This window comes from Chaetura pelagica, unplaced genomic scaffold (genome assembly GCF_000747805.2).
Source record: "Chaetura pelagica isolate M959 unplaced genomic scaffold, ChaPel_1.0 scaffold220, whole genome shotgun sequence".
NCBI lineage: Eukaryota > Metazoa > Chordata > Aves > Apodiformes > Apodidae > Chaetura > Chaetura pelagica.
The window spans coordinates 995,724-1,019,031 of NW_009951982.1; the positions used below are offsets into that span (position 1 = coordinate 995,724).

At 38.0% G+C, this 23,308-nt stretch overlaps 1 protein-coding gene across 2 annotated transcripts in view; it reads left to right on the forward strand.

The window, feature by feature from the left end:
* GRID2 (glutamate receptor, ionotropic, delta 2) overlaps positions 1–23,308 on the forward strand; it is a 716,811-nt gene that overhangs the window by 366,704 nt on the left and 326,799 nt on the right. The window lies entirely within an intron of this gene.

The window sequence follows — 23,308 nt, forward strand, 5'->3', positions numbered from 1 at the left end:
AGGGAACGTCATGTTTGACCAACCTTATAGCCTTCTATGAGGAAGTGAGTAGGTGGACAGATGATGGTAGGGCAGTAGATGTGGTTTATCTTGATTTCAGTAAAGCATTTGACACTGTCTCCCACAGCATCCTCATAGATAAACTGAGGAAGTGTGGTCTTGATGATCAGGTAGTGAGATGGATTGTGACCTGGTTGAAAGGAAGAAGTCAGAGAGTTGTGGACAATGGGACAAAATCTAGTTGGAGGTCTGTGACTAGTGGAGTCCTTCAGGGTTCAGTACTGGGATGGGTGTTGTTCAGTATTTTCATCAATGACCTGGATGAGGGAACAGAGTGTGCCCTCATCGGGTTTGCTGATGACACTAAGCTGGGAGGAGTGGCTGACACACCAGAAGGCTGTGCTGCCATTCAGTGAGACCTAAACAGGCTGGAGAGTTGGGCAGGGAGAAACCTGATGAAGTTCAACAAGGGCAAGTCTTGCACCTGGGGAAGAACAACCCCATGTACCAGAACAGGTTGGGGGCTGACCTGCTGGAGAGCAGTGCAGGGGAAAGGGACCTGGGGGTCCTGGTGGACAGGAGGATGACCATGAGCCAGCAATGTGCCCTTGTGGCCAAGAAGGCCAATGGTATCCTGGGGTGCATTAGAAAGGGTGTGGTTAGTAGGTCAAGAGAGGTTCTCCTCCTCCTCTATTCTGCCTTGGTGAGGCTGCATCTGGAATATTCTGTCCAGTTCTGGGCCCCTCAGTTCCAAAAGGACAAGGAACTGCTTGAAAGGGTCCAGTGCAGAGCCACAAAAATGATGAAGGGAGTGGAACATCTCCCTTATGAGGAGAGGCTGAGGGAGCTGGGTCTCTTTAGCTTGGAGAAGAGGAGACTGAGGGGTGACCTCATCAAAGCTTACAAATACATTAAGGGGGAGTGTCAGGACAATGGAGCCAGCCTTTTCTCAGTGATGACCAGTGATAGGACAAGGGGTAATGGGTGTAAATTGGAGCATAGGAGGTTCCATGTAAATATCGTGAAGAACTTTACTGTGAGACTGACAGAGCACTGGGACAGGCTGCCCAGAGAGGTTGTGGAGTCTCCTTTGCTGAAGACATTCAAAACCCACCTGGACACGTTCCTGTGTGATGTGCCCTAGGTGACCCTGCTCTGGCAGGGGGGTTGGACTGGATGATCTTTCGAGGTCCCTTCCTACCCCTGGGATTCTGTGATTCAAAAAATCGTATTACCTTAAAAAAGCTGTAGGCGGGGGGGTGTGTGTGTGAAATTAGAGGCATAATGCAGTGTATAGTTGATTTCACAGTTGTTTTTAAATTTTAGCTGGACTGCAGGTTTTGTGGAGCAGTGGAGAATGGATGAATGAAAAAGGAACAATTAATATATAGAAATTTCCTCACAGACATGCAACCACTTTGTGGCTGAAGCACAAAAAGCTGTGTTAATAGCATATAGCAACAATGTAAGGTTGTGATTAAAGAATAACATCATGCCTAAAGAAAACTGCCAATGCATTTTATGCAGGTAGGATACAATTATCCAAACTGGAATACAGCCAGACATGAAAGCATCATGCTTTCCGTCTCAGAAAATGTAACGGCTACTTATGATATAACAAGCTGGAATTTTTTTCAAGATCCTTCTTCATCCAAACCCTATTACTTTACATGCAAATCTAGAGAATTTGTATATTGCTGCCTCAACCGTTGATGTATTTTTGTGCTTTTAGCATACTTAAGCAGAAGAGTGAGGCAGCTATTCCCCTGAATCTTTTAAAAAAACCACACCACTTCCTGTGATATACTGTTCTAGATGTTTTGTTGCTCAAAATTTTCAAGGGATTTATATAGCTTGGACACATTTTAAATACATGACTTAACAGATTTACTTTTAAAAAAGACATTGCTGTGGGAGTATGTTCATGTTAAAAAAAAGAATATCTGCTTCATGGATCAGTCTTGTTGCAATTTTTTTCTGAAAAACCCAAACAATATATGAGCATTGAGGAAATTATTCTAGGGTAGTTAATTTTTTTTAAAGTTGCTGTATTTCTAAATTGAAGACTATGATAATATTTTAGTCATTTGAGGCTTCATTTAGAATTGATAGATACAGTGATGGAGCTCAAGACCTGGATTCCAATATTAGAATGAGGTCTGCTTTTTGAAATGTCGTTTATATGTCCTTTAGCCATAACAAAAGGAACTCTAAGCTTATGGTAGAAGTCTGTGCTTCCGACATGCGCTTTATCTATGTGTTTTAGTCATTTCTGCTGGCTGAATTTTTCTCATAAGTTTCTTCTGTGGTCCATCCTGTATTACTTTCCATAGCGCATACCAGCCTGGGCAAGGGAATCAGATGACCTGTAGTGCTAACAACTGAATGTGTACCTGAAGCCCAAATTGACTTGGCACACAACTGAGGGCTTGAAAAACCCTTAAAACGTATCTTTTCAGATTCTTTACTTGGATTTATTTGAGTTTGCTTACATCCACTTCTAAATATTGATCCATGAACAAATGTTAGTCCTTCTTTTTAAGATGAGAATATCACCTGTAATCTTGGGCTTTCTTTGAAGTTTAATCTAAACCAGTGGGATCTATTGTCTATTTCCTTACTGAAGTGTGTTCATTAACTTAAGTTTCTACACCTATACAGATTCCAATAGTGCAGTTTCAGTTAGTTTGTATGTTCTTTCAGGCATATAGCTAGTGTGCCAAGAAGAAAGAGACTGAAGTTCTTTCACTATTAAGTAAAGAGTTACTTTGGGTTGGTTTGACTGAAGTTGAGAGTTTGATGGTGAAATGGCACTTTGAATAAATGCCGTAGAAGAGTAAATCATTATGAAATAATCTTAAATCATCCTTAACTGTGGCCCTTTAGTCCTGTTTCAGAAGACTAATTAGCGTTAATAATTATTTTGGAACTTTTAAAATGGTGTTTGCCTCTACTCATCATGCAGTAAAGGATTCACATTCAACTGATGTAATTTTTACATAATTGAAAGATAATATGTCAAATGTACATCTTGAATTTTCTTGTCTGACATCCATTCATTGTATCATTCAGATGTTGACACTCCCTTTTTGAAACTAATCAAGGTGATTTCATTAGCATTACTCATTTCTGGAAGGGGAAAAAAAGATTATCTTAAGTTGACATTTGAGTCTTCCTACAGTTCTCAGATCTTTGTTGTCGTTGTTTTCCTTACTTATGAAAGGTTTGTTGCAAACAGAAGACAAAATAGGCAGTAGAACTAAAGACAACAGCAGGCAGACTATGTTACTGAAGCCAAAGTAGACATGTTTTGATGTTTCAAGTAGCAATCAACCTGAATGTCATCTTTGGTTAACCTATTGCACCTGCTGATGTCCTGTGCAACAATGGATGGCAACTTTTCTAGGGAAACAATAGTCATCTCTTTGACAGTATTAGCAGGATGAGAAAACCCTCTTCAGTTCACTTCTAGCACTTCTCAGTCCTCTCAGTACTTCTCAGTCCTCTTTCCACTCTTTTTCAATTTACCTGTCCTGCTTGTCCTTCTGCAGCCCAGGAGAAGACCCGCACCTTTCTTTTCTCTTTTCTATGCCAGAAAGACACGGATGTGTAAAAGCTACCAGGAGAGCCAAGAAGCAGGGCAAAAATAGTGTCAAAATAGACAAACTTGTAAAGGACACTGTGTGCTCAGGCATTGTGTCAGCTGACATGTATAGCCATCATGTATTCCAGTGCAGTCACTTGGTCTCCAAAAATCAGGGTGCTTAATAAAAACACCCATTGAGAATGCCCCTGGAATTTCTTAACCTCTGTGCAGTGACTGGGAATTGCTGCCAGCTGCTGTGGGAAACCACTTCGTGTCCTGGTGTGGGTGTAACTTCAGCGAGAAAGAGTAACACAAAGCTGACTGGAGAAAGAGAGAGAAAGGAAGACATCTCAGGTAAGGACGGATTAGAAGGGAAGAAGACTTTCACAGACAGAGGGATAGTGCCATTAGTCTTCAAGACATGTGACCCACAAAATTGACCCTCTGATCTCAGTGACCATTTGAATTACCCACTGAATTCAGCAAAGAAAGCATCTTTATTAGCTGAAAATTTCCTCCTATATAGTTGTGATGACATTGTTTCCTTGATTGTAGTTATGTAAGGTATATATTAAACATGTAAAGAATATATTCCTGAAGAAGATGACAACTTCTTTCATCTTGAAGCATCTTATATTATTAAACTGCCTAGTTCTCATTTAAATCAAAGGGAATTAGGTATCTAAACACCTTTGAAGATCTGAACATATATCTAGAAATATTATTAAAAATGTAGACCTCTGTGTTTCCTTAATATACTGGATGACAGTAATCAGAGAAGATATTTTAAGAAAATATTTTTTTAAAAATGCTATTTTAGTATGTGCTTGCTTATTTGTAAAAAGGGTAGTGACGTTCCGGTCCTTTAAATTATAATATTTCTTCATTGTAAATGTAATTTCCAAATACTGAAAATGTTTAAGCTGGGTAATTAATTTGCATCAGATGAGCATTTTCAGAAAGTAGTACTTGGTCAACAAATGTCTACTCTCAAATATATATTTAAAACCTTTTATTTTGCTGAACTTGCCACTGAATTTGCTGTAGTTTAATTTTCTTTCATTGTCCTTACATTAAAATCAGCTGAGCTTCATTCAGCTTTTTGACTTCTAAGTTTTAAAATTAATTAGGTTTTTTTATAAAATAAGAATAGAAGGTAGAAAACCTGGGAGTTTCTTAGCTTCAGGACTTGGAGAGTGACAAATTAGAAGAAAGAGCTCAGGGGGTTGAAAACTACCCACATCCTTATTCCATTATTGATGGAAGTATCATAGGGGAATTGAGGTCATGACACTGCGAGAGCACTACACATATAGCAAGACTGACAGATCTAAAGACTTTCATCCTCCCTCTCTGAAACCCTCATGTTCTTCCAAATACATTAAGTGTACAATACAATGAAATTTCCATCTATAAAATTATGATGTACCATATATTTCTAATTATTTTCTCTTTATTCTTAGAAACATAGAATCATTAAGGTTGGAAAAGACATTCAAGGTCATCAAGTCCAATGGTCAGCCCTACAGCCCCATGACCACTAAACCGTCTCCCAAAACACCACGTCTACCAGTTTTTTTAAAACCTCCATAGACAGTGCTGCCACCCTCTCCCTGGGCGGCCCATTCCAATGCCTCACCACTATTTCTGCAAGATTTTTTTTTTTTCCTAGTATCTGATCTGAACCTCTCCTGGCACAACTTGACCCCATTTTCTCTTGTCCTAGTCACAAGGGAGAAGAGACCAACACCTGCCTCACTACAACTTCCTTTCTGATGATAACATGTTTACCATGGAACACTAATGTTCACCTAAAAAAAGTGTTGGAGGTAATTTGTTAGAGAAAAATATTTCATAACAGTTGAAGATAATACTAACTTTCTAAAGAAAGTTTATGGAGAATAGTAATGAAGATCACTGAGATAGTGAAAAACCCTTGTGAGATAATAGTTCTCTGAAGAAAGAAATACTACATTAAAAAAGAGTTGGAAAGAAATTAAAAGCATAGAAAGAACTTGTCCAGGGGTTCAGGCAAAGCCATTGTTTTCAAACTTAACTTTCTTTTTTCTAGTCCATTTTCTTATACACAGACTTTTTTGTATATTCTGATAATTGTACTTATCAAGAGATTCATGATCATTGTGTAGAAAACACACAGGCTTTTATTTATTAATTAACGTTTGTAGTTAAGGCAATTGCACAGAAAACCTGTGTGAGCTTGTGTCACTATACTGGACTAAGGAACCCTCTTTGCTTCTCATTGTCTAAAAACTTCTGGCATTTGGTGTTTCCTTACTAATGTGCTTCAAAGCCATTACTGAGGAATCTTCAAACTACTCTAGGCACAGATAGCCTCTCCAGCAAAGTGGTGCTGGGCAATATTTAATCTTTGTTTTCAGAAATCTAAGAAAAAGGGATACACCAGTAGGAGAGACTTGAATCCAGGTTATCCTCCTCCCTGTAAGTATTCAAGGCCAGCTTGGATGGGGCTTTGAGCAACCTGGTCTGGTGAAGGGTGTTCCTGCCCATGCAGGGGATTTGGAACTAGATGAATATTAAGGTTCTTTCCAACCCAAACCATTCTGTGGTTCTATGTACATACCTATTGTGGCAAATCCTTTAGGGAAACAGTAATACTGGTTTTGGGTTCACAAGGCACAAGTTTTGGTTCTAAAAACATCAGATAATCTCTATTATTCTCTGTTCTTTCTGTGTAGAAGAATTCTTCTGCCAGGGGTTTTTCATCCATAAAGGTAAATCTTTGTAACTGCTTGAAAATATGGTCAATGGACACTCCAGATGCCACTTATTTTATCTTAATGCTTGTGCTATATGTGCCTCACTGTCATTACTTTCAGGCATTCATTTTAGAATATCTTAATCATCCTTTGGAGTGGAAGCAAAAGAGGGTTCACAACTGTTTCTAAATACTATCTTTCCCTCCTCCTTTTTCTCTTTGTAAAGCAGTAGTGAGCCATTAAGAGAGCTGGAAAATATTGCTAGCAAAGGCTAACAGAAGCAAGGTAGCTCTAACTAAATGAAGAAAAGGTTGCAAATACGTTCTGTTGAGTGGGAATTGTAGTCATGCTTCAGTTATTGGCACAGCCACAATAAAAAAAATCATTAGTGGAAGTTATCTATAACTGGCCTAATATATGAATGCAAGGTACCTGTTAAAGTAACCTACTAAAAATAGGTTAATTTACTACTAGCAATTACTTACAGCCAGGGGAATTCTGCAGATGCTTAGAAAAAAATACCTTAACTGCATTCTTTATAGGCTGCCATATAAACAACACCTAGCGGTAAATATATTTCAAATATACTTGAAAACAAAACAAACAAAAATACTAGTAGTGGGACATACTCTGGGATGTTTTGTAGCATTATGGGATTTACTGGAGATTTGGCTGACCATAGCCCAGTTCTGTCTGCCATATGTAGCATGATTTTAGTCCTTGTTGGTTACAGCATACATGTAAAATAATTTATTTTCCAAAATGACTTTCAACAGTAACAAAGGCCTAAATTATTAGTTTTAACTAGCATAAATTGATGTGGTTCTATTAAAATCACTGGAGCTACACTGATTTATTAGTTCTGCTTCTCAAAGGGTTTTTTGATGGTTAAAAAAAAACCTACAACAATTAAGTGAAAAATGATAGCTATAAGATATTATAGCTGCATCTGATTGTTGTCACAGAACAGACTGGTCCAGAAGTAGTTTTCCCAGTTAATGCATTCCATATTACACTTACACAGGTTTCTTCAGCATGCAAACTTTTCCGGAAACTGCAAACCACTTGGGTATTACAGACGTGTAAACCTAACTAATCAAATTTCTTATCTGTTCAGGTTTTTTAAATGAAGCATTCACCAAAGTGTCTGAGTACCTTTCCCAGATGCTAAGAACCCTGGTGTGTTAAGTCACAGAAAGACCTGTAAGGCAGACAAGCATCACAATTTATGGATTAGTAACATGGCATGACCCAGGTTCCTGAGCAAGGCACGTGCAACACTCGATGTGCTCTGTATTGGGCACAAATTCATTTGCAATACCTGCCTCATAATACTGATGCACATCAAACTCTGAATGTGCAGAATCACATTTTTTTTTTTTCCAAGTGTGTCTTTATGTAGCTGTATTAACTTTCTCTACTTAATACATACTACATGTCAGACTGTGATACGTAGTGGTGGCAAAATGGACAATTTCTGTTACTTTCCTAATGTGTTAATGTAGTTTAAGAAATTGTTGATCAATTTTTGTGCAGCTACTACATCATACAGCAGAAACAATGAATTTCTAATAGGCCTGTATAGCACCCAACTGCACAATATCCATTCAGTATAAACCAAAAGGCATGTGCCCTAACTGAGGATGTTCAGGCAAACCTACAGACAAAATACTAATAATGAGAAGTATAAAATTCTTCTATATGTAGTAGTAAGGTGTTGATTCCAGAAGTCGTTGTCAGCAGAGCATACTGAGAAAATCATGCAAGAAGGAAACTGGGAAAAGTCTATGAAATACATCCAAAGCTTAGTGGATGGGAGACACGCCCAATACCAAGGTCAGTGAAGACTAGTAACCTCCTGATGTTTACGTTCTTACTTTATTTTTTCTCCTCTTCCTTGTGGCATTTTCCATATTGAAACAGACGTCTTGCCTCTCATGTAATAAGTCCTGTTCATGTAGCGTGTGGCTCCCCGCTTTGTAAAGCAGCAGTGACTGCTGCTTCACTGTTAGTGATAACCTATTATAGTAGCTGTCTTTATTGCTAATGTTTATCCTGTTGTCCTTCAGACACTTATTGCTAGTAAAAGTAATCCTGTACATAACCTTCATGTTCCCCTTCATTTCTTACACAGATGTTCAAGATTATCTGGCCATGCTGATCTCTCGCATCTCATCACTAATCTCTTTTGTCAGTTTGTCCATTCTTCAGATGTTACCTGTTCTTTTGTAGTTCCTCACTTTTGTGCCTCATGTTTACTGAAGGAGCAATGAAAAAGGATCCAGTGAAAACAGGAGCATAATTTCAGCTCTTTCTTTAGGTTAATGCTAAATGCATAGCATTATGTCCTTCCTTGTCTCTTCTACCCATTTTTTCACACCTAGGTTTTGTGAAGACTGTGTTGATCAATAAGAGATAAGATTATAGCCTGTTGAACTTGTTGGTAGGTGAAAATATTAATGTTTGACTCTTAATCGTGATGGAGGACTCTGTTACTTCTATATTTTTTCCTTGTTATTAACTCCACACCAGCTGCCTCCTATATAAAGGCAGGCAGATGTCTGCTAGCAGCTGTATTGAGAAATTAAAGTGCTTTCCAGATTTGAATCCAGTATCTAAAATGTTAAGATCAATGCACAGATAGTGTGAAGGCAAGAAACTCTTGTTTTCAACTCGGTTTCATCTGAGTACTACATTGATCTGTCATACCAATCAGTGTTTCATCATGTTCCTTTCCTAGGAAAATAGCAGCGGGCAAAATTGCACTAGTTCACAGAAGCTCAACAAGTTGAGATTTATTTTTAAGAGCTGCCATGTTTCTGAGAAATACAATACAAATATATCAGACTGATGATGCAGTAATCCTTATCTCCAAGGAAGCCCATCCAGGAGGAATGTTAAACTGGCTTCATACGTTTTCATCATTAATTAGCATTTCAAATCAATTACTGGGAGTCTGAGCCCTTAGGCTGCACCAACACAGTATCATAGTTCAGAACCATGTAAGCACAGTAAAATACCTAATCATGAGGTTTGTTTCTCTACCTCTGTTTTTTGCAGTCAAATAGCTATCAAACAAGTCAGTCAGAAAAGGAAAATGTATTTATAAAGCCTAAAGTTATTTTCCCAAGTAGAACCATACACCTTGTGGTATAGAATTTTGGAACAGGGAAGAGCTTTTATGTTATGATTTTCAACCTGTTGTGATATTTTTCTGCTGCAGCATCTGGGTATAGGAGAGGCTTCTCCATTTCTCATGGTGGTTTTGAGGTGGAATAAGTTTTTCCTGATAGTAAATTCAAGCTGTATTGTGAGAAATAAAAATTGTTGCTCACATGGGTTGGCCCCAGCCAGCAGCCAAGTACCCACTTACTTCCCTCTCCCATAGGATAAGAAGAGAACAGAATGAAGGCAGGACAGCTGAGGGATCAAGATAGATGTGTGTGATAGCAAAGCAAAATAAGGAATTTATTTACTACTTCCCATTGGCACATAGCTGTCCAGACACTTTCTGGAAAGCAGGATCTAAGCATGAGTTGCTTGGGAAAACAAATGCCATACCCACAAACATCCTCGATTCCTCCATCTTTCCTTGAGCTTTTATTGCTGACTACATCACGCAATATAGAACACCTTCTGGTCAATTTGGGTCAACTAAATTGTGTCCCAACTTATTGCCCATCCCAAGCCTGATAACCAAGGTGGCAGAGTAGGAAAAAGAAAGAGCCTGGAAGCTGTGCAGGCACTGCTCAGCAATAAACAAAATGCTGGTGTGTTATCAGCACTGTTTTGCCACAGATTCAAAGCCTAGCACCATACGGGCTGCTACTAAAAATGTCAATTCCATCCTAGCCAGATGCAGTCCTCTTCCTCATCTCCTAAAGAAGAGCTATCGCTACTGTTTGGAGTCCAGTGGCAGTAGGCAACATTATTCTTCTTTTAAACCATCCCCAAAGCATGCGTCATCCTGGCAGCAAAAGGTCGGACTTGGTGAGCATCACTTTAGGTTGGCCTCTGCCACGGGCCAATACCTAACCTCCAAGCAGTGCACTCCACCTTCCTTTCACCCACATCTCCTCAGCTTTCCTTGCTTTGGTGACAGGGCTCTTAACTGCCCTCAGGTCTGGGCTTTGCCTTAAATTTCATTGCTCAACCCTGAGTGTATTACTATTGCATCTTGTTTCACAGTTCATTGAGCCACATAATTCTGCATGCATCACCACTTCCTCCCATAGTAAAAAGGCCTGGCATCCAGAGGTGGCATTGTGGTAAAGGTGGATGGAGTGTGTGCTTCGGGAGCAAAGCTCTCTAGAGGCTAAGAAATAAATTAGTAAAAGCTACAGAAGTAGCTGACATACCATACACATTACAGAGTACTTTTGTGATGTATTTGAGATTCTCATGGGAAAATTAACCCCTAAACTCATTGCATGTCAATTTTTTAAAAAGTTTGTGTTCTGACAGCAAATATACTTGAAGTTCTATTTGAACAGTTTATGAGATGCCTGTAAGAATGAAGCAGCTTTATTCATTGGAGAGTTTTGTTCTCTCAAGCCTATTAAAATCTAACCTATCAAGCATTGATAGATTATTTTACATAAACAGCCATTGTGCCTGATGAATTGATGTTGAATCTGTTTGTCCCGAGCCAATGCCAGGGGACTATCAGCTGTCAGGATGCTTCCATGACTTCAGGGCCAGCAGCTGTGGGCTCTGGTCCGGTTTGGCTTCGGCTCCGGTGTTAGGCTTGGGCAGCTCAAGCCAGGCAGGCTCCAGTGAACAGCGGTCCCTCGGGACCAGGCCGGCTCCCTGCAGAACTGGTATGGGCAGCCTGCCCTTGGCTCCTCCAGGCAGCACTGCTGGCCATCCAGGCAGCTGCAGCAGCTTGAGGGAGTGTCCCACACAGGAAGCGCCCGTGTGGGCCTCCCCTTTTTACCTGCTGATCCAGTCAGTATCACCGCCGCAATGCATGAGCATACTGATGTCCGGAGCCAACGGGCATCCATGAGCCCCAAGTTAGGGCAATAACTAGTAGGGGCAATGCATAACTCGTTGCCTATCCTTCCTGCATTGTATTAAACCTGTTGCATTGGTTTGTCCTTGAGCAGCAGGCCTGGGTTTGGTCCGTTAGCTGGGTGTAATCAGCAGAAGGCCTTTGCTGACTTAAAAGGCATCCTGCTGAACTCACCGCCTTTTATACCCTGGTGACCCCCCCTTGTCAAGCCAGTGTCACTGTCCAGAGCCAATTGGCATCCATGAGCCCCAAGTTAGGGCAATAACTAGTAGGGGCAATGCATAACTCGTTGCCTATCCTTCCTGCATTGTATTAAACCTGTTGCATTGGTTTGTCCTTGAGCACAGGCCTGGGTTTGGTCCGTTAGCTGGGTGTAATCAGCAGAAGGCCTTTGCTGACTTAAAAGGCATCTTGACCAACGTGGGGAAGAAGAAGAGCAGCTTCCCATAGCATTATATTAAATTCTTAGATTCCCTGGCTGCTCAGATAGGATTCTTCTCTTGGCAGGATTGTCTGGTTTTACTTCTTGTGTCATGTAGTAAATTATTAACATACTAATTGTTCCTAGAATATTGTATCTGGTGCTCTTCAGTTTCAGTACTGATCTCGCTCTGAAGAATATAGCAACTCCTCCTCCACTTACTGAAAGTAGTAAGCCCTTGTCTTTCTTTTTCAAAAGTAATAAAACCAGATTAAATGTGAGTCTAGGTTGTCTCTACATTCTCTTCAATTCTCCCACGCTATTTCTTCCCCTCTCTGCAGTTTTCAGTAGCTTAATTCCCTTTTGTTTTCAGCATAACAGACTCTGATTCTTCTTAATTTTATCTTGCCTGAATGCCAAGTCTTATTCTTTCTTCCTGATGTTGCTTTGGCTGCTAGGTTTTCAATTGCCATGATTCCACATGATCTACTGCTCTTCAATCTATTCCCTATATATCTTTTTATTCATTGTTTTACAACGCTGTCTCCTCTTACTTGCCTTATAAATAATGTGTATCTTTCCATGCCCCATTTCTTTCCTAAATTCATTTTCACATCCTTTTCATTCTCACTCTCCTGATAACTTTTTACTCATTTTCCCACTGTCGATCCTCTACACCATGTCTTTGCTTTCCTCTTTCTTTCTTTCTTGTGATTTCAGAATGTTTTGGGTGGACCTAAAGGAGGATGAAAGATTTGCTACACTAGATTTCAAGTTTTATATGCAAAATGAAGGATTTTATTTGTTTTCCCTCCTCTAAGCAAAAACAGAACTTGCTCCATTCTAGAGACTGGTCATCAAGCACATCTTTTAAAATACATGTCTTGATTATCTTGATTTTGCAGGGTCTAAGACACATGTATTTTTTTTTGGTTGTAATTTGTCATTTTATTCCAAATTGTGTGGAAAATTACTTATAAAATGGGAAAAAATCAGATAAGAACTTTTTTGAATCTGATTATACCAAACAAGGAATTTTCCTCAAAAAACTCCAATGTCGTTAATAACATGTTTTGGGAAAATGTTTGTATCATTATTATTGCTTCTGTTTATGTCATTATCATGTAGCATAGATTTAGGTGGTTTGACCTGTTCAGAGAACATAAAATACTTAACTGCTATCCCAATGTTAATTTGTCATTACAGGCCTTATGTGTGTATTGGGATGTTGAATTACAGTATTTATTCTGAAGACCAAATAAAAGATGTGATTATCCCATTTTCTGAAATTCTACCTAAAAATGGCACTGGAATTTTAGCCGTAGCTTGTGACTTTTCTACATGGGCAAAGTCTGCCTGCATGAAAAAAAAACACAAGCAAAACCAAGCATAACAAATTCATGGCCCTGAAGAATTACAAAAAAAAACTTTATTACACTGAACAAATGATAATGACTGCTACCAACACAGTGGCTGAAGTTAATCTGTTTTTATGATGATTCTTTGTAAGGTTGCATATTTAGAAAACCAATTGCAGAATCATTTTCCAAAGATTCACAGGTTTTTCTTGTGGCTGTAAAACCCCTTGCAGTCTGTGGATGGAATTATTTGGTCAAGGGGTTTATACTGCTGTTGTGCAGATTTCACTTTCCCTTGGCTTCTTTGAAGAAAACAGCTTAATTTGCCTTCTCTGGGTATCATAGTCCAGTCAAATGATTGTGTAAACATCTGGCCAAATGTAGAAGACACTGTCTTAGCTGGAATGGTGTAGGAAGTAGTCCAAATCATAAGGAGCCTGGGGACAAGGAAATGAGGTGGCAAGATTAGGCAATTCTTGTTATTAGGAAGGCAAGATCTGTAGTGAGCTTGGCTGATGATAGCCACATGGATTCAAGTATCCAAAAATAAGTGCTGAAGCTTGGAACTGTTTAGACTCCAGAAAAGCTGATGTTCACAATCAGGTTTAATTTGAACAGGCAGAGCAACACAAATGACAGAGAAGGCCCTGGTGGGAAGAGTTACAATAACCTTAGTTTTTCCAGTGTGTATTTTCAATGTCTGCAATTGTTATTTTAAGTACTCTCATCTTTCGCTTAAAAAAAAAAAAAGTTATGCTGATATTTGTGTGTGATCTCAGCCTTAAAGAGCTATGGAGTGTAGAAAAGTTTGCGATAAATATATCTGGTTGTAAATGTATTTATACTTATGATTCTATAGCAATAACAAAGTTGAAATTTAAGTACAATTGCGTAGCTAGCTGAGGGCATACTTAGAACACCCACGTATCTATTGAGTTGTCCAAACAGTTTGGAGATGTATTTAGATACATCCTGAGCTGTGTTAATAGAACTTAATAGCTTTAAATACAGACTAGTCTACTGAGGCTGCTGGTCAATGTGCCTCTGTCATGTTCAACATTTCAAGGATCATATTTCAAAGAGAGTTTATTTTTAAATGCATTTCAGTCTGCAGTCTACAAAAAAATCAGCAAATAGGGCTAAGTAAATGCAATCACTTTTGTTCCGTCAGTATTAATTTTCCACACAATGTTTGGAATGATTTAATATTCTGTTTAAATGAAATATTTTCTGTTCTCTCAGTGAAAAGATAGAACAGCTTTTGAATATAAGCATTGCATGCCTTGCCTCTGCGTACTGCTGGTGCCTGCTTGCTTTGCAAATTCATATCTGAGCATAAAGCTGACTCTGTGTGAACAGTTTTTTGCTTTTAGTTCCTCCATGGAGATTGTTGGAGAGGCAATAATAGCTGGGAGTACTGCAACTCATTCCTATAGTAACTTTAATTTTGGAAGTGGAAGCTACAGTCATCTCTTTGTTATGTGCAAGGCAGACAAATACAGAAGCTTGTTCAATAAAACAATTGGATGATTTACATAAATTTTGGTGGCTTGAATTCCTTTGAAAAATAAAAGGAATTAGATTATGCATGCTATAATTTCCATAGCTAAAGCTGGCAAAATTGTTGTCTCAGTTCAGGCAACTATCTTCCTATTATGATGTTTGTACAGTTTAGCTACTCTCCATCCTGACGGTAACTGTCACGCTTGGAGAGTGTTTCATATTCTTGTTCTGAAAGAAGAAGGCAATGAAGCGTCACTTACTTTTTTTTGTGCAACATAAAATGAGGCTCTAGAAAGAAAAGTAAAAGCAGGCTTGACTTGTAGGGTCATGCTTCTTGAGGAGTCAGCAATTTATTGGGTAATGTTACAGCACAACTCCCAAAGGCACAGTCACAGGAAAGCTTCTTGAGTGTTTCTTAGACCTAGAAGCAAGAGCAACTCTTTCAGCCAGCACCTTAGGCTTGTCCAAATCACATTTAGTGTAAAATGGAGTGCATGTCTAACAGGGAAGGAGATCTTGTTTGAGAGTATGATAAATATCTCTAAGACCCACTTGCTGTATGTGTAGAAAAGAAACAATTCAAACATGAAGTTAGGGCACCATAAAATGAATGGCATTGCTGTCTCTTATGGGATGGCTGCAGGGAAGGGCTCTGTTTACGTGGGAATATTTATGTATTATGTTTTCCTGAGAGCATTTTCTGATGAGAAAATTTTTCTCCTTTTGGCTTTGTATAATTTAGATGGCTTTAAGAGCTGGAGTTCTGTTTTCCTACACACATGATATCCTATTTATATTGAGGATTATCTTTCCTTATTTCCTCCTTCTGAGGGAGGTGAAACTCTGGGTGGAAGGTTCAAAGAAGCTATGGGATTCCCGTCCCTGGAGGTTTTCCAGACTCAGCAGGATGGTGCTCTGAGCAACTGGATCTAATTTTGAAGTTAGCCCTGCTTTGAGCAGAGGGCTGGACTAGTTGACCTTTAAAGATGTCTTCCAACTTAAATTTTTCTGCTTTTCTGTGGTTATTGGAAATTAACTCAATTTTGTCAGGACAATTATAAAGTTGATATTAGATTGCCTTGAAGCTGATCTATTTTGGCAGAGGAGTGAGTGATGGGAGTATGTAATTAATTTCTAGAACAAATGTTTGTTATCATTCTTAAACATTCAACCAAGGAATTAGACTTAGAGACAAATAGAGGGCTGGGATAGTTTAGGGCTAAAACAGCATGACTACAGGCTATGAAGGAGGAGGAGGTAGGTCTAGTGACTGGCATTTCTGTCACCTATCATTTGTTTTATTTTTGCCAACCCAGATAAATTTGGAATGATAATTGTTTAATTGGTTTTGTTTACAACTCTAACATATTTATATGTTTTCTATGTTCAGTGGTGTAAAAAATGACTGAAGGAGTACAAGAACAACAGATTCTTCAAATGTACTTGGGGCAAGAAATAATGGAAGTAGATAGCAGCAAAGGAGTCTGAGGTTAGATAATAAGAAACACTTTTAAACTATAAAGACTGTGAAGCATTGAAATAGATTGCTTGGGGGGACTGCAGTGTTTCTGACTTTTGGGGGTTTTTAAGAATAGATTGGACAAATATCTGACAGGAATAGTTAATAAATATAGTTGATCCTGCTGAGGGGACTTAAATGACCTCTTAAGGTTCGTTCCAGCTCTCTTTTTCTGATTCTTTGTAATAGGATGACTTGTGCAGATTTCTTGGAGAAATATAATGGGAGAAGTATGACATTTCAGTTCAAGCAGAGTTTCATTTTAATTCCAGGCTTTGCATTTTCATTTGTATGGTGTTTAATGACATGAGTCAAAACAACAAAATATGACAGTGGTATTTGACATGTCACAATGTCAAAATATGACACAATTGATCAATTCAAATAAAAAAAAAGGTGTGAAAATCAGTAAAGGCAACTTTTTTTCTAGTAGAGATGAGGGCATTTTCTTTTCCTGGTCACAATGTCTCTTGATTGTTTTTTAGTTAAAGAGTTCAATACAATGCAAGAACATGACTTTTTTTTAAAAGTAACATTATATATGTGTTACTGAAGAGAGCCATTCACTGAGTTCAGACACTGCTAAGTCTGTTCACCCAAACCGGTGTGTCCTTTGCATTTCAGTTTTAATGAATTGTATTAAAATTTCAGGCTGTCATTTCAAAACAGTCAGTCTCTTCAGACTCCTTGAAAAGTGTAACAGAATAGCTAGTGCTGGTGTTACAGGTGGAATAATTGAGGAATGAATAGTCTAATCTAGTGAATGTGAGCCAAAAGAATTTTAAGAGTTAAATTGTTTATTTTATGAGTTTTCACTTATTTGCCATATATTATTAAGAAAACATTTGATTACATTTTAAATGTTGCAAGTAGAGTGTGAAGGATTTTTCTTAAGGGCTGATTAGTTACTCCTCTCAGATCATTGCTCCTGTAGATGATAAGTGTTGCTAAATCTCTTCACCTGAGTAAAGATTATGACCTGGGTTTATCAGGTTCTAGGTTGTATTGGTAAATGAAGCAATACATAGATTGGTTTTTCAAAGCTTTTTTCTTTTTTTGCTTTTGTCATTTTCAACTAAGGAACTGGGAGAAGCTATTAAGCTTTTGACTTTCTTATGCATCCATATATGAAAAATTTCCCAAAATGTGAGTATAAGAATATCTTTAGTAATACAATAATAAATTTTTACTGTGAATTTTCTGCTGTACAGAAATAAGATTATGAAGTGTTAGGTAATGTAATGGATTTAAGAAAATCTGGAAAGATTTCAGTGTGGGCAAATTAATCTTTTTATGTATTTAACATATACATATTAGTGTGAAGCTTGAAATACAGAGGCATGATAAAGAGTTATAATCTGCTACATTAATCAAAAGCAAAACATACAGTTCATTGCAAATAATATTCTAGAATAGATTAAAATATTAGCATATTCTTTTTGCTGGAATTAATGAAGAGACAACTTTATTCCATGTGGGAAAAAGACAATGGGTAATGAAATAGGACTCGTCTCTGCAATTTGAGGAACATAGACGAGGATTTTCTTCTTCTCTTTCCTTTTCTTTGGTGTTTGTGGGCTTTTTTATTGCTTTGGTTTTGTTTTCTTTTTAAAAGTAGTGTGTGGAGTTGTGAAACCTCAGCTGGATATGTCTCACAACTGTTGAACTGTGGCACAGAGCCTAGTGTATGTACAATGATTCTCTCATGTGCTCTTGAATCAGCTGGTGGACAGGCATTAATTAATGCTATTGTTGTAAGTAGTGAGGGGGAAGATCAGCAGATAACAGTATAAAAATACAGTGTTTATCAGTAGCTCTGTACTTTATCTTTTATGAGTTCTGCTCATATAAGACTTAGTGTAACTAGAAGAATAACTCAGAGAGGGAAGAGGAAATGTTTTGCTTGCTTTTGCTGATGAAGGTTTGCTGAGCTCTGTGTTTCTTATAGTTGAGATGCTAGTTGAGGAGCAAAATGAACACTATTTTAATTTATATTGGCTTTGTAATAAAATACTTGTGGCATTCCCACATAATAGCAAGATGTGTAAAAGCCCAAGTTTTAGTGATGGCACAGGCATGAGGCTTGCTGAGTGGTTAAGAGGCAGAAGCTGAGTAGTATTTGACCTGGCTTCACTCAGGGTAGGGAGCATGGGAAACTGGAGAGCTGCATTTTCAGGCGTGGAGTACCTGACACTCTCTGTAGAAAAAGTATATTTGTGAAATTTCTGGTTGAGCAAATGGAAATGATATAGATATATTTGATAAAAACTTTCTAAAGTCAGCAGAAGGCAAAGAACAGATTTACTTTATTTTTGAGATATATATATATTTATGAACTCACTTGGTTAAAACAGCTCCTTTGTTTTGGTAACAAGGACAAATACAAGTTTCAGAGTGTATATAATTTTTCTAGTAGTTTGATGACCAGGGATGTTCATAATTATAGTCTGACAGGATTTTGAGACTTTTTCCTTTATAAAATGAGGATTTTACTTCTTAGTCTGCAAGTGTTGCTTTAAAACAAAACAAAACAAAAACCCAGGACCAAATCCTTTTCAATACACAGTTTGTCAATACAATAAAGAAAGCTGACTACTCTGAAGTGCTTCCTGATAGTCCAGTTCACTTACTTTACTTTGGTAAAAATCTCATTAAATCAGAACCTTTAGAATTGTAATATTGCTCAAGTTACTCAACTTGATCTTAGACAAAGGGTTGGGGTGATTTAAGCTTTGTAATAACTCACTGTCTGGAGTTTTCACTGGAATGTGAACACATCGTTGTGGCCATCTGTAATCATTTCATTACAAGTAGCCTTCAGAATCAAATATGTGTTTTCCAACAATTGTTTTTTTTAAAAAAATTTCTGGGAGAATATTTTTGTATTGTACATGAAAACTAAAGAAACATTTGAAGACAGATGCCTTTTTTCAGGCTTCATTTTGTTGCCCACATTTGCAAATCATGTAAGTAATGTTTATTCAAACAAATAGTGAGATGAAAGTAAAATAGCATTATGGCAATGAGAGAAACAGAGGGAAAAGTATGTTTTATTAAAAGATATGAAATAAGATCTTGTTTAGCACATGCTTGCTAACAGAGGTTACTGTATGGATTCTAGTAAGTTTCAAATACTTTTTTTTTACATCCATTTTGTTAAATTTGCAGTTCAAACATACTAATTGTAATATCAGGGCCCATTGATTGATACATTCTTATTTCTTACATCCCTTTAAAGGACGGAGGCTGTGCTACAGCTGGAAAAGTAATTCATGTTGTAATAAAATGTCCTGGTGCATATGTAACTTTATATCCTAAGGTGAAAAGAATGTGCTTGTTTTATTTTCCTTTTGCTATGTATGACACTTTTTGTACATAATTCCAAGTTGGCTGAGAGCCAGGCCTAATATGTAGTCATCACAACTGAGAAGCTGATGTTGAGCTATTGAGATCAACCACGGGAGATATTCTGAGAGTTTCTGTGCTACTGGAGAAATAAAAGGAAGGAGGAGGTACATAGAGATGATGTCAATGTTGTGATACAAGCATTTAAATACCATGTAACATCTGGCTGATTGCCAAGCAGTTCATTGGGCAGATGCAGGATTATTTTAGCACTGCAGTTTTGTTAGGTTTTATTATTATTTTACATTAAATTTAATTATCGAACAAGAACATTTGTGAGAACTTCCCTAAATTGAGTTTTGGGGAAAACGTGGATTTTAGGACAGTTTGCAGGTTCTGATAATTTTTATATTGCGGTGTGCATAGCTTTGCACATTACTACTATGTAGTGTTTGTTAAAAAAAATCCTCTATTTGGAGTATAGCTGCAAAAAATATATATTTTTTTTAATGTAAGTGTGTATTTTGTGAGCCTGTGTATCTGTGTGGGGCTACAGTAACTCATCTCTCACTGACCTTCGCAAAAAGCAGAGCTCAGCCACAAGCTATGCCTGAGCTTGTATATGGCCTCATGGTCTTCTACAGCAAAAAGGCACAATTATTTCTGATGCAGAGTGGCAGAATCTTGCCACTAGAAATGAAACTAGTATCATCTCCTCTTTGTTTGCCAAGATATTCCCTTTGACATTGATCTTTACACTTTAGCTGCAGCAGAAAAATAGCAAAGGCTATGGCAGGAGAAAATGCCCCTTGACTGCTGGGGAGCAAACCTGAACCTTTGGCATGGGTGTAAGAGCTGAGAATTCAGCTGCTCTGTTTCACACACCCTCTCCAAGGATGTGGTGGCTGGGTGCTTTGTTGAGCTACGAATGTTCTCCTAAAACATGTAGAGGAGGGAGATGCAGCAGCGGCTCTACCTGTGCCAGGTCAAGTAAAGCAGTCTGTTTTCATGTGCTTGGTGTTGTGTAAAACATAGTGCCAGTTCTCTCTCTGCTTGAAATTATTTGTGGAAGTTTACTGATGTATTTCAGATTGCATGGTTATTACAGGAAGAGTGAAAGTAAGTAATTCTGTAGAGCTTTTACTTTCCTGCTGTCGACACCAGCCGCTCCACCTCTAGTCTCACAGTCACGATAGCCAGATGTCATACCAAACCAAGCTGTCAAAATAGCTTTTTTTTGAATTTCAGTGGAGTGCATAAGATGAAAGAGCTTTAGATAATTTCTGAAGGCAGGAAGCAGTGAAGATTAGTGCTTTTGTGATCTTTATCTTACCTTTGCATTATCCTTTCCAAATCGTGCATCACATACAGCCTCTTGCAAGATCTGGGGAATATGATGGATGGGATGTCAGTGGCATAGAGGCTGTTTCAGATAAAGGAGCTGGAGACTTGAAGGGGACCTATATTGAGATCTAACAAGGTTGGAGGAAGCCTCCATGACTCCAATGCTGTAGTAAAGGTCTGGCAAGCTGGGTTGTTTCAGGATGTGTTGGCATGTAGCTGATATTGAGGCTTGTTTGTTGTTTTGGCGGCTTTTTTTTTCCTAAGATAATTTGAATTTTTTTTTAAAAGGCATTATTTTACTAAATGGGCAAGCCTGTTCTTCAAAGTTCAGGGAGTCACGCTGCTCTCTAGCAGGAATCTGACTTTAAAATACGACTGGCAGATAACGAATAATTGAAGATAGGAAAAAAGTGAGAGAGGGTAAGAAATAAATGGTCATAATTCAACTTGTTTGAAAGTTGGTGTCAGTGGTCTAGTCTGAACTGGAGGGCATAAAAATCTCTTGAACAATTCTGGTGGCTTTCAGCTAGAATGTCAGTCAGTCTACGCAGTGGGCTGGTTCTGCAAGATGTGTGTTACTCTGAGTAACTCTGATTTTAAACCCTGTTATTCATCTCATATAAGACTTCATAAGATATAACCAGATGTTGTATTTGGAGCCAGGAATTAAAATGTAATGCCTTTTCTTTGAAAAGCAGACCAGCACTAAGAGTGCTAACTTTTCTTTTAGCCTGAGTCTTGAGGATGTTTTATTTCCTGAGCACTTTGAATTAATGAGTTTTTGTTGTTGATTTTGTTTGTTTGTTGCATTGTTGCTGTTGTTTTAAACTAATTGTCAGTCACTTTTAGCAGCTATAACTTTAATACCAATAAGAAATTACTTGGAATTACTTGGTATTACTTGCTGTGAAAAATAAAAACAGGTTTGGGGCATTTAGTCTGTTTCAATGAACTGTAGATCACTTTCTACAGCTCCTGCCTGCTGAATGCTGCAGGTAGAGAAATATGGCAGAAAGAATCAGCAAGTATGAGAGAGGATTTTGACAAAAAGATTTGACTTACCTTTGTCTTCAGTAACATAAGCCTTAGATCTCATGTATTAGGGTTTTTTTGGTCTGTTTTTCAAGTCTTTTTTTCTCAGTATGTATATTCATATTTAACCTCATATTATTCTGACTTATTTACCACTTCCAGTTAGCTTAATTAGTGTTTATCCTTCACTATTTGAATAAATTTACCAATATATTTTATTCTCATCACTCTTACTGATGCTAACAGCTGTTGGTGTCGTGTTCACTGTTCTACCTTACACCTTTATTTCTGACTGTATTTCCTCTGTGAAACAGCCTGAAAGGACAGGGGATTGAATATACCAACTACTTGCTGCTAGCCTAAGGTTCACTGCGATTAAATGCAAAAAGCCTTTTTTTAGATATTTCAATGGGGTGTAAAATCCATAGTGGCAGTATCCAAATGCACTTGGGTTCAGCTGAGGCTTTGTGACTTACTTTTCAAACACAGCATTATTAAAAAGATGGTCAGCTGAAATTCAGATTAGCTGAACTCTGCAATTTCTAGGCACAGAGAGTTTGAATAGAATAGGATTCTTGAGGAGAATAAAATTGTGTTGTCAAAAATAATGAGAAGCATAAACAACATGAATAAAGAATTACTCATTCGCTTCTGTTTCTCACAGTACTTGAATGCGGGTTGTATTTGTGAGAAAAGTTCATGAAATATTCTCAGAGAATGTCTAAAGCAAAAAGAGCAGTCTATAGACAGTGGAACTCATTGGTCCTGAAACTTTTGTAGGCAACAACTTCAAGAGACTTCAAAAAATAGAGCCTTTTTGCTCTCATCTTGGTATATTGCCCACTGCCTGGGAGGGAAGAAGCACAGGGAAAAAGCAGATAAATCTGCCTATTAGGTAGTGAAGTGGGAAGTAAGCTAATGCTTTTATCCAATTTATATGCTATAACCAGATTCAAAAAGTCCTGCATATTTTTCAGGGTAGTGTGCTAATGCCTGTTTAAAATCCATGCAAAAATCTAGTTAGAGACAAATGAGGCATATGAAAAGATGGCAGGCTTTGCAGCCAGCTAGTGTGCTGAATAGATAGTGCATGGTTTGTAGTAATTTGAAAGGAGAGTAAGAACAGGAATTGAATAATTGGGGGGGTCCCTGTGTGTGTGGTGGTACACATATGTGTGATGTAAAGTCTGGTCCTTAATCCTTGTTCAGTATAGATGGTGCCTTGCTTTACAGTTAGAGCTTAGTTATTCCCTGAGGGAAGAGTAATGCTCTGTCAGAGTGGCAAAATCTAGTTCCTTGAATCCAAACTGGTGACATATCTTGTTTACTTATCACTGCTTCTTTTTGTAATCAATCTGAAAGTTCAGCTGTTGTAGAAAAGTGACAAATGGTTGTTGCCCTATATCTTTGGAAACTATCTGGGAGCCTTTGTAAGGGCTGTTGCTGGT